The sequence below is a fragment of the Bos grunniens genome, chromosome 29, assembly GCF_055505025.1.
Source record: "Bos grunniens cultivar Pamir isolate PY7600 chromosome 29, Bosgru_T2T1.0, whole genome shotgun sequence".
In the NCBI taxonomy this organism is placed as follows: domain Eukaryota; kingdom Metazoa; phylum Chordata; class Mammalia; order Artiodactyla; family Bovidae; genus Bos; species Bos grunniens.
In genome coordinates this window covers 12,840,546-12,853,848 of record NC_141193.1, presented here as the reverse complement: position 1 = coordinate 12,853,848, position 13,303 = coordinate 12,840,546, and positions in this window count along the sequence as shown.

The window sequence follows — 13,303 nt, the reverse complement described above, 5'->3', positions numbered from 1 at the left end:
CTTACTCCTTGGAAGGAAATTTATGACCAACCTAGATAGCGTATTCAAAAGCAGAGACATTACTTTTCCAAAAGAAGTCCATCTAGTCAAGGCTATGGTTTTTCCAGTGGTCATGAATGGATGTGAGATTTGGACTGTGAAGAAAGCTGAGCGCCGAAGATTGATGCTTTTGAACTGTGGTGTTGGAGAAGACTCTTGAGAGTCCCTTGGACTGCAAGGAGATCCAACCAGTCCATTCTAAAGGAGATTAGCCCTGGGTGTTCTTTGGAAGGAATGACATAGAGGCTGAAACTCCAGTACTTTGGCCACTTCATGTGAAGTGTTGACTCATTGAAAAAGACTCTGATGCTGGGAGGGATTGGGGGCAGGAGGAGTAGGGGAAGACAGAGGATGAGATGGCTAGATGACATCATCGACTTGATGGATGTGAGTTTGAGTGAATTCCGGGAGTTGGTGATGGACATGGATGCCTGGCATGCTGTATTTCATGTGATCGCAGAGTCGGACATGACTGAGCAACTGAAGTGAACTGAACTGATACATTTTAATGTCCTTCCCTGCTAATTATGTAATATATATTTTACTTGTGTTTTTGCTAATTGATTTTTCCCTCGTTATGGATTTTTTTTGCTACTTTACACATCTGGATTTTTTTTTTAATTATTTATTTTTCTTATTCTGAGGATAATTACCTTACAATATTGAGATGAAACTAAGACAAATACTTGTCCTAGTTTTAAATTGTATTATGGATGTCCTAGATTGTTGATGTGCTCACTTTACCTTTGGATGCTGGATTTTTTTTTAATTTTTATAAATGATTCCTTTCACTGTTTGCAAACGCTGTTAATTTCTTGGAAACAATTGCATATTTTGAAGGCTTGCTGTAAAGTTTTTTAAGCTGAGGTGAAACCAGCCTTTAGACCAGGTTTACTATTCCCCACTAGCAAAGCAATTTTGTCTTCAGAGCCCTATTGATCTCATAGGAATTATGAGTAATTTCAGGGGCAGTCCTAAGATGGCGGAGGAATAGGATGGAGAGACCACTTTCTCCCCAACAAATTCATCAAAAGAACATTTGAACACTGAGTAAATTCCACAAAACAATTTCTGATGCAGGCAGAGGACATCAGGCACCAAGAAAAGCAGCCCATTGTTTTCAAAAGGAGGTAGGAAAAAATGTAACAGATAAAAAGAGAGGCAAAAGAGGTAGGGACAGAGATCCGTCCTGGGAAGCGAGTCTTAAAAAAGAAAGAAGTTACCAAACACCAGGAAACACTCTAACTGGTGAGTCTATGGAGAGCCTTGGAACCTCAGAGGGCAACATAACTGGGAGGAAAAATAAGTAAAAAATTTAAATGCACAGATTACATGCCCAATGGTAACTCCCAGTGGAGAAGCTGCACAGACACCTGCATCTGCCACTAGCAACAGGGGGCTGGGCAGGGAGGTGTGGGCTGCATTGCTTAGAGTAAGGACCCGGCCTGAACACCCCGAGGGCAATCTGAGGGAACTAACTTGAGACAGCAAACCAGACCCTGGGATAGCTACCCCAGGGAAAAACCCTAAACTAAGATACTGCCAGGCCTGCTCACAGAACAAAGGACTGAGCAGAGATAGGCGCTGCGGACCAACCCATCCTCTGCCAGAGACAGGGGATCGAGGGCAGCCAGAGCCAGAAGGGGGCAATCGTGGCCGCAGAGAGGCATCATCTACCAAACTGCAAGCAGGCTTTGTTGCTAACCAAGATTTCTTGGGATTCTGGACGGTCAATATCCGTCTGAGAAGGTGTGCTGATTGTACACCCAGAAAACTGAGCGGCATGGATGGGAGAGGTGATAAGTCGCAGCAACCGCGCTCGCCAAACACGTGATCTGCTGAGCGGCTCGGACCTGGGAAGGGCACAAAACGCAGGCCCAATTGAGTCTGCACCTTTGAGGAGTACCAGAGTACCTGGACCTGAGTGGCTTAGACCTGGGAAGTACATGCAACCCAGGGCCTGCCTCAGATAGTTCCTGGCAGAGCAACCTAGAGCCTGAGCAGTGTAGACAGGGAAAGCATACATGCCGTGAGCGGGGGCAAACCCAATGTGACCGAATTACTGCGAGCACATGCCAGTGTTATCTGTTGGCAGTGACCCTCCTTCCCCACAGCACAACTGAACAAGTGAGCCTAAAAAATTGTCCACGACCACCCCTTTGCATCAGGGCAGAAATTAGATACTGAAGAGACCAGCAAACAGAAGAAGCTAAAACAGAGGGAACCACCCTGGAAGTGACAGGTGCAATAGATTAAAACCCTGCAGTTATCTCTGACTACATAAGAAGGGGCCTATAGATCTTTAGAAGTATAAGCTGGATGAAGGAACTAACTGAAAGTGAACTGACCCCACACTGTCCACAACAACACCAGAAAAAGTCCTAAATATATTTTTACTATTTTCATTCTTTAAATTTATTTTTTAAATTTTTAAGTCCTCTACTACTCCTTTAATTTCATTTTTATAAGCTACTATTAGTTTGAAAAAAGACCTTATTTCTTAAAACAAAATTCATATATAAATATAAATATATATATATATATAAAATAAATTTTGTGACTTTGTTTTTTCCTTTAATATTGTATTTTTGAGAATCCAACCTCCACTCTAGATTTTTAATCTTTGCTTTTTGGTATTTGTTATCAATTTTGTACCTTTAAGAACCCAATCTTCAGCAACGATTTTTACTTGGGAGTGAGATCAGTGGCCTGATTGCTCTCTCCCCCTTTGGATCTCCTTTTTCTCCACCAGGTCACCTGTATCTCCTCCCTCCCCCTTCTCTTATCTACCCAACCCTGTGAATCTCTTTGTGTGTTCCGGACTGTGGAGAACATTTAGGGAACTGATTACTGGCTGAAACTGTCTCTCTCCTTTTGATTCCCCCCTTTATCCCCTTGGCCACCTCTGTCTCCTTCCTCCCTCTTCTCTTCTCTGTGTAACTCTGTGAACATCTCTGAGGGATCCAGAATATGGAGAACACATAGGTAAGTGATTACTGGCTAGCTTGCTCTCTCCCTTTTTAACTTCCCCTCTTCTCCCCCTGGTCACCTCTATCTCCATCCTCCCTCTTCTCTTCTCTGTGTAACTCTGTGAACAACTCTGAGGGATCCAGACTGTGGAAAGCACATAAGGAGTGATTACTGGATAGTTTGCTCTGGCCTCTTTTGATTCCCCCCTTCTACTCCTGGTCACTTCTATCTCCCACCTCCTTCTTCTCTTTCCCATGTAACTCTGTGAACTTTTAGGGGGTATCCCTCACTGTGGAGAAATTTTTCATCTTTAACCTAGATGTTTTATCATTGGTGGTGCTGTATAGATGGAGAAGTCTTGAGGCTACTGTAAGAGTAAAACTGAAAACCAGAAGCAGGAGGCTTAAGTGCAAATCCTGAGAACACCAGAGAACCCCTGACTGAACCAGGGAACATTAATTGACAGGAGCTCATCAAACACCTCCATACCTACACTGAAACCAAACACCACCCAAGAGCCAACAAGTTCCAGGCAAGACATACCACGCAAATTCTCCAGCAACACAGGAACATACCCTTAAGCTTCAATACAGAGGCTGCCCAAAGTCACTCCAAACTATTGACATCTCAAAACTCATTGCTGGACACTTATTGCACTTCAGTGAGAAGAAATCCAGCTCTACCCCCCAGAACACCGACACAAGCTTCCCTAACCAAGAAACCTTGACAAGCCACCTGTCGAACCCCACGCACAGGGAGGAAATTCCATGATAAAGAGAACTCCACAAACTGCCAGAATACGGAAAGGCAACCACAAACACAGCAATATAAACAAGATGAAGAGGCAGAGGGATACCCAGCAGGTAAAGGAACAGAATAAATGTCCACCAAACCAAACAAGGGAGGAAGAGATAGGGAATATATCTGATAAAGAATTCTGAATAATGATAGTAAAAATGACCCAAAATCTTGAAAACAATAAGGAATTACAGATAAATAGCCTGGAGACAAGGATTGAGAAGATGCAAGAAAGGTTTAACAAGGACCTAGAAGAAATAAAAAGAGTCAATATATAATGAATAATGCAATAAATAAGACCAAAAACATTCTGGAAGGAACCAAGAGTAGAATAACAGAGGTAGAAGATAGGATCAGTGAGGTAGAATATAGAATGGTAGAAATCAATGAAACAGAGAGGAAAAAAGAAAAACGAATTAAAAGAAATGAGAACAATGTAAATGGGTTGAATGTCCCAAACAAAAGACAAAGACTGGCTGAATAGATACAAAAACAAGACCCCTATATATGTTGTCTACAAGAGAACCACCTCGAAACAAAGGACACATTCAGACTGAAAGTGAAGGGCTGGAAAAAGATATTCCATGCAAATAGAGACCAAAAGAAAGGAGTAGCAATACTCATATCAGATAAAATAGACTTTAAAACAAAGGCTGTGAAAAGAGACAAATAAGGACAATACATAGTGATCTAACTATCAACCCAAGAAGAGGATATAACTACTATAAATATAAATGGACCCAACATAGGAACACCGCAATGTGTAAGACAAATACTAACAAGTATGAAAGGGGAAAATAACAATACCACAATAATAATGTGAGAGTTTAATACCCCACTCACACCTATGGACAGATCAACTAAACGGAAAATTAACAAGGAAACACAAACTTAAATGATTCAATAGACCTGTTATACCTAACTAATATCTATAGGACATTTCACCCCAAAACAATGAATTTCATCTTTTTCTCAAGTGCACGCAGAACCTTCTCCAAGATAGATCACATCCTGGGCCATAAATCTAGACTTGGTAAATTAAAAAAAAAAAAATTGAAATTATTCCAAGCATCTTTTCTTTTTCTTTTTAAATTTACATTCTTATTTATTTTATTTTTTAACTTTACAATATGGGTAGGGAGGAGGGAGGAGGGTTCAGGATGGGGAACACATGTATACCTGTGGCAGATTCATTTTGATATATGGCAAAACCAAGCATCTTTTTCTGACCACAATGCAGTAAGATTAGATCTCAATTACAGGAGAAAAAAACTATTAAAAATTCCAACATATGGAGGGTGAAAAACACGCTGATGAATAACCAACAAATCACAGAAGAAATCAAAAGAGGAATCAAAATATGCATAGAAATGAATGAAAATGAAAACAAAACAACCCAAACCCTGTGTGACACTGTAAAGGCAGTGATAAGGGGAAGGTTCATAGCAATACAGGCTTAACTCAAGAAACAAGAAAAAAGTAAAAAAAATGACCTAACTCTACATCTAAAGCAACTAGAAAAGGAAGAAATGAAGAACGCCAGTGTTAGTAGAAGGAAAAAAATCTACAAAATTTGAGCAGGAATAAATGCAAAAGAAATAAAAGAGATCATAGCAAAAATCAACAAAGCCAAAAGCTGGTTCTTTAAGAGGATAAATAAAGTTGACAAACCATTAGCCAGACTCATTAAGAAACAAAGGGAGAAAAATCAAATCCATAAAATTAGAAATGAAAATGGAGAGATCACAACAGACAACACAGAAATACAAAGGATCATAAGAGACTACTATCAGCAATTATATGCCAATAAAATGGACAACTTGGAAGAAATGGACAAATTCTTAGAAAAGTACAACTTTCCAAAACTGAACCAGGAATAAATAGAAAATCTTAACAGACATATCACAAGCATGGAAATTGAAACTGTAATCAGAAATCTTCCAGCAAACAAAAGCTCAGGAACAGACGGCTTCATAGCTGAATTCTACCAAAAATTTAGAGACGAGCTAACACCTATCCTACTCAAACTCTTCCAGAAAATTGCAGAGGAAGGTAAACTTACGAATTCATTCTATGAGGCCACCGTCACCCTAATACCAACACCTGACAAAGATGCCACAAAAAAAGAAAACTATAGGCCAATATCACTGATGAAGATAGATGCAAAAATCGTTAACATAATTCTAGCAATCAGAATCCAACAACACATTAAAAAGATCATACATCATGACCAAGTGGGCTTTATCCCAGGGATGCAAGGATTCTTCAATATCCACAAATCAATCAATGGAATACACCACATTAACAATTTGAAAAATAAAAGCTACATGATAATCTCAACAGATGCAGAGAAAGCCTTTGACAAAATTCAACATCCATTTATGATAAAACCCTCCAGAATGCAGGAATAGAAGGAACATACCTTAACATAGGAGAAGCTGTATATGACAATCCCACAGCAAACATTATCCTCACTGGTAAAAAATTGAAAGCATTTCCCCTAAAGTCAGGAACAAGACAAGGGTTCTCACTCTCACCACTACTATTCAACATAGTTTTGGAAGTATTGGCAACAGCAATCGGAACAGAAAAAGAAATAAAAGGAATCTAAATTGGAAAAGAAGAAGTAACACTCTCACTGTTTGCAGATGACATGATCCTCTACATAGAAAACCCTAAAGACTCCACCAGAAAATTACTAGAGCTGATCAATGAATATAGTAAAGTTGCAGGATATAAAGTTAACACACATAAATCCCTTTCATTCCTATACACTAATAATGAGAAAATAGAAAAAGAAATTAAGAAAACAATTCCACCCACCATTGCAATTAAAAGAATAAAATACTTAGGACTATATCTATGTAAAAAAAACGAAAGACTTATATATAGAAAACTACAAAACACTGGTGAAAGAAATCAAAGAGGACACTAATAGATGGAGAAATATACTATGTTCATGGATTGGAAGAATCAATATAGTGAAAATGAGGATATTACCCCAAACAATCTATATATTCAATGCAATCCCTATGAAGTGACCAATGGTACTTTTCACCGAGCTAGAACAAATACTTTCAGAATTTCTATGGAAATACAAAAAGCCTTGAATAACCAAAGGAATCTTGAGAAAGAAGAATCGAACTGGAGGAATCAACCTGCCTGACTTAAGGCTCTACTACAAAGCCACAGTCATGAAGACAGTATGGTACTGGCACAAAGACAGAAGTATAGATCAATGAACAAAATAGAAAGCCCAGAGATAAATCCATGCACCTATGGACACCTTATCTTTGACAAAGGAGGCAAGAACATACAATGGAGAAAAGACAATCTCTTTAACAAGTGGTGCTGGGAAAACTGGTCAACCAATTGTAAAAGAATGAAACAAGAACACTTTCTAACGTCATGCTGCTGCTGCTGCTGCTAAGTCACTTCAGTTGTGTCCAACTCTGTGCGACCCCATAGATGGCAGCCTACAAGACTCCCCTGTCCCTGGGATTCTCCAGGCAAGAACACTGGAGTGGGTTGCCATTTCCTTCTCCAATGCATGAAAGTGAAAAGTGAGAGTGAAGTCGCTCAGTCGTGCCCAACTCTTAGCGACCCCATGGACTGCAGCCTACCAGGCTACTCCACCTATGGGATTCTCCAGGCAAGAGTACTGGAGTGGGTTGCCAGTGCCTTCTCCATTCTAACATCATACACAAAAATAAACTCAAAATAGATTAAATATCTAAACGTACAACCAGAAACTATAAAACTCCTAGAGGAGAACATAGGCAAACACTCACGGACATAAATCACAGCAGGATTCGCTATGATCCACCGCCCAGTATATTGGAAATAAAAGCAAAAAGAAAACATATGGGACATAATTAAAATTAAAAGCTTCTGCACAACAAAGGAAACTATAAGCAAGGTGAAAAGACAGCCTTCAGATTGGGAGAAAATAATAGCAAATGAAGCAACTAACAAAGAATTAATCTTAAAAATATACAAGCAACTCCTGCAGCTCAATTCCAGAAAAATAAACGACCCAATCAAAAAATGGGCCAAAGAACTAAACAGACATTCTCCAAAAAAGATATACAGATGGATAACAAACACATGAAAAGATGCTCAACATCACTCATTATCAGAGAAATGCAAATCAAAACCACAATGAGGTACCATTTCACGCCAGTCAGAATGGCTGCAATCCAAAAGTCTACAAGCAGTAAATGCTGGAGAAGGTGTGGAGAAAAGGGAACCCTCTTACACTGTTGGTGGGAATGCAAACTAGTACAGCCACTCTGGAGAACAGTGTGGAGATTCCTTAAAAACTGGAAATTGAACTGCCATATGACCCAGCAATCCCACTGCTGGGCATACACACCAAGGTAACAAGAATCGAAAGAGACACGTGTACCCCAATGTTCATCACAGCACTGTTTATAATAGCCAGGACATGGAAGCAACCTAGATGTCCATCAGCAGACAAATGGATAAGAAAGCTTTGCTACATATGCACAATGGAATATTACTTAGCCATTAAAAAGAATACATTTGAATCAGTTCTAATGAGGTGGATGAAACTGGAGCCTATTAACCAGAGTGAAGTAAGCCAGAGAGAAAAACACTAATACAGTACACTAACAGCAAGAAGAAATTTTAAAAAGCCTTCCTCAGTGATCAATGCAAAGAAATAGAGGAAAACAACAGAATGGGAAAGCCTATAGATCTCTTCAAGAAAATTAGAGATACCAAGGGAAGATTTCATGAAAAGATGGGCTCGACAAAGGACAGAAATGGCATGGACCTCACAGAAGCAGAAGATATTAAGAAGAGATGGCAAGAATACACAGAAGAAATGTACAAAAAGATCTTCACAACCAAGATAATCACGATGCTGTGATCACTCACCTAGAGCCAGATATCCTGGAATGTAAAGTCAAGTGGGCCTTAGAAAGCATCACTACGAACAAAGCTAGTGGAGGTGATGGAATTCCAGTTTGAGCTATTTCAAATCCTGAAAGATGATGCTGTGAAAGTGCAACACTCAATATGTCAGCAAATTTGGAAAACTCAGCAGTGGCCACAGGACTGGAAAAGGTCAGTTTTCATTCCAATCCCAAAGAAAGGCAGTGCCAAAGAATGCTCAAACTACAGCACAATTGCACTCATCTCACACGCTAGTAAAGTAATGCTCAAAATTCTCCAAGCCAGCCCTCAGCAATATTTGAACCGTGAAATTCCAGATGTTCAAGCTGGTTTTAGAAAAGGCATAGGAATCAGAGATCAAATTGCCAACATCCGATGGATCATCAAACAAACAAGAGAATTCCAGAAAAACATCTATTTCTGCTTTATTGACTACGCCAAAGCCTTTGACTGTGTGGATCACAATAAACTGTGGAAAATCCTGAAAGAGATTGGAATACCAGACCACCTAATCTGCCTCTTGAGAAATTTGTATGCAGTTCAAGAAGCAACAGTTAGAACTGGACATGGAACAACAGACTGGCTCCAAATAGGAAAAGGAGTACATCGAGGCTGTATATTGTCACCCTGCTTATGTAACTTATATGCAGAGTACATCATGAGAAACGCTGGACTGGAAGAAGCACAAGCTGGAATCAAGATTGCCGGGAGAAATATCAAGAACCTCAGATATGCAGATGACACCAGCCTTATGGCAGAAAGTGAAGAGGAACTAAAAAGCCTTTGATGAAAATGAAAGAGGAGAGTGAAAAATTTGGCTTAAAGCTCAACATTCAGAAAACGAAGATCATGGCATCTGGTCCCATCACTTCATGGGAAATAGGTGGGGAAACAGTGGAAACAGTGTCAGACTTTATTTTTTTGGGCTCCAAAATTACTGCAGATGGTGACTGCAGCCATGAAATTAAAAGACGCTTACTCCTTGGAAGAAAACTTATGACTAACCTAGATAGCATATTGAAAAGCAGAGACAGTACTTTGCCAACAAAAGTCCATTTAGTCAAGGCTATGGTTTTTCCAGTGGTCATGTATGGATGTGAGAGTGGGACTATGAAGAAAGCTGAGCGCTGAAGAATTGATGCTTTTGAACTGTGGTGTTGGAGAAGACTCTTGAGAGTCCCTTGGACTGCAAGCAGATCCAACCAGTCCATTCTATGATACTGGTTGCTTGGGGCTGGTGAACTGGGATGACCCAGAGGGATGGTACGGGGAGGGAGGAGGGAGGGGGGTTCGGGATGGGGAATGCGTGTATACCTGTGGTGGATTCATGTTGATGTATGGCAAAATCAATACGATATTGTAAAGTAATTAACCTCCAATTAAAATAAATAAATTCATATTAAAAAATAAAATAAAGGAGATCAGCCCTGGGAGTTCTTTGAAAGGAATGATACTGAAGCTGCAACTCCAATACTTTGGCTACCTCATGGGAAGATTTGACTCATTGGAAAGGACTCTGATGCTGGGAGGGATTGGGAGCAGGAGGAGAAGGGGACGACAGAGGATGAGATGGCTGGATGTCATCACCGACATGATGGACGTGAGTTTGAGAGAACTCCGGAAGTTGGTGATGGACAGGGAGGCCTGGAGTGCTGTGATTCATGGGGTCACAAAGATTCGGACACGACTGAGCATCTGAACTGAACTGAATGCACATATATGGAATTTAGAAAGATGGTAATAACCCTGTATGTGAGACATCAAAATAGACACAGATGTATAGAACAGTCTTCTGGACTCTGTGGGAGAGGGCGAGGGTGGGATGATTTGGGAGGATGGCATTGAAACATGTATATTATCATATGTGAAACGAATCACCAGTCCAGGTTCGATGCATGATACAGGATGCTCGGGGCTGGTGCATTGGGATGACCCAGATGGATGGTATGGGAAGGGAGGTGGGAGGGGGAACAGGATGAGGAACACGTGTACATGCGTGGCAGATCATGTCAATGTATGGCAAAACCAATACAATATTGTAAAGTAATTAGCCTCCAATTAAAGTAAATAAGTTTATATTTTAAAAAAAGAGTAATTTCCACACTGGTGGGTGGGGACACAATTAGACTTGGTGCAATTTGAGACTCAAGGATTGTTCCCTATAATTCAGACCAGTACTATCAACTCTGCTGAAACCTGGAAGGATATCACCTGTACCTTCCCACAGTTCTATGTATGTAGCTCTTTCCTGTGAACTCTAACTATACAGAGTCATAAATCTCTCTTCTTGGGGACACTGTTTGTCTCTGCCTAGGTACACCTTCCATGCATGTGTTGGAAACTATTTCTAGAGTTGGGGCAATTGTAGAACTCTCCTTGCTTGCTCCCCGCCTCAGGAATCCATTCTCTGCTGCCAGATGTTTGAGGTAAACCAATGCTCTTTCATTTGCCTTTTCTATTTTGGAGTTATATGAGACAGGAGGATAAATGTGTCCTTTACTCCTTTATGTCGACTAAAATGGAGGTCCCCCTGCAACCAGAACTCACTTAATGCCTTGTGAATGCTAGGCACTGACTTCTGTGCATGGGTGCAGACTTGACTGGGGATATGTGTTGGGGCCTTAGGGAGCCTCAGTCTTGCTGGAGAAACATGCCAATTACAAATAGTATTTGCTATGTGGTATGTTTAGTTCAGTTCAGTTCCTCAGTCATGTCTGACTCTTTGAAACCCCATGGACTTCAGCACGCCAGGGCTCGCTGTTCCTCACCAACTCTTGGAGCTTGGGCAAACTCATGTCCATCGAGTTGGTGATTCCATCCAACCATCTCATCCTCTGTGATCCTCTTCTCTTGCCTTCAATCTTTCCCAGTAACAGGGTCTTTTCTAATGAGTCAGTTCTTTACATCAGTTGGCCAAAGTATTGGAAGTTCAATTTCAGCATCGGTCCTTCCAATAAATATTCAGGATTCATTTCCTTTAGGATGACTGGGTGTATTTCCGTGCAGTCCAAGGGACTCTCAAGAGTCTTATCCAATGCCACAGTTCAAAACCATCAATTCTTCATCACTCACCATTCTTTATGGTGCAACTGTCACATCCATACATGACAACTAGAAAAATCATAGCTTTGATTATAATGAAATTTTCAGCAAAATAATGTCTCTACTTTTAAAAAATTTATATAGGTTTGTCATAGTTTTTCTTCAAATGAGCAAGCATCTTTTAATTTCATGGTTGCAGTCATCATCTGCAGTGATTTTGGAGCCTCCAAAAATAAAGTCTCTGTTTCCATTGTTTCCCCATCTATTTGCCATGAAGTGATGGGGCCAAATGCCATGATCTTCATTAGCTGAGTGTGAAGTTTAAACCAGATGTTTCGCTCTCTTATTTCATTTTATCAAGAGGCTATTTAATTTTGCTTCAATTGCTGCCATGAGGGTGGTGTCTTCTGCCTATCTGAGGGTATTGATATTTCTCCCAGCAATCTTGATTCCAGCTTGTGCTTCATCCAGTTGGGCATTTCACATGACGTACTTTACATATAAGTTAAATAACCCAGGTGACAATACACAGCCTTTATGTACTCCGTTCCCGATTTGGAACCACTCTGCTCTTCCATGTTCAGTTCTAACTGTTGCATCTTGATCTGCATACAGATTTCTCAGAAGGCAGGTAAGATGGTCTGATATTCCCATCTCTGTAAGTTTTCCACAGTTTGTTGTGATCAACACAGTCAAAGGTTTTTTCATGGTCAATAAAGCAGAAGTAGGTGTTTTTCTCAAATTCTATTCCTTTTTCTACGATCCAACAAATGTTGACACTTGGATCTCTGGTTCCTCTGCCTTTTCTAAATCCAGCTTGAACATATGGAATTTCACAGTTTATGTACTTACTGTTGAAGACTTGCTTGGATAAATTACATTTGTAGCATGTGAGATGAGTGGAACTCTGTGGTAGTTGAACATTCTTTGAAATCACCTTTTTGGGAGATTGCAATGAAAACGACCTTTCCAGTCCTGTGGCCAATGCTGACTTTTCCACATTTGCTGGCATATTGAGTGCAGCACTTTAACAGCATCATCTTTTAGGATCTGATATAGCTCAACTGCAATGCCATCACCTCCACTAGCTTTGCTCTTAGTGATGCTTCTGAAGATCCATTTGACTTTGCATATCAGGACTGTCTAGCTCTAGGTGAGTGATCACACCATCGTGGTCATATGGGTCATTAATATCTTTTTTGTGCAGTTCTTCTATGTAGACATTACTATGTAGACATACTTCTAAGAGACATTACTTTACCAACAAAGGTCTGTATAGTCAAAACTATGGTTTTACCAGAAATTGTGAGTAGATGTGAGAGTTGGACCACAAAGAAAGCTGAGTACCAAAGAACTGATGCTTTTAAACTGTGGTGTTGGACAAGACTCTTGAGAGTCCCTTGGACTACAAGGAGATCCAACCAGTCCATGTTAAAAGAAATAATTCCTGAATATTCATTGGAAGGACTAATGCTGAAGCTGAACCTCCAATACATTGGCCACCTGATGGGAAGAACTGACTCATTAGAAAAGA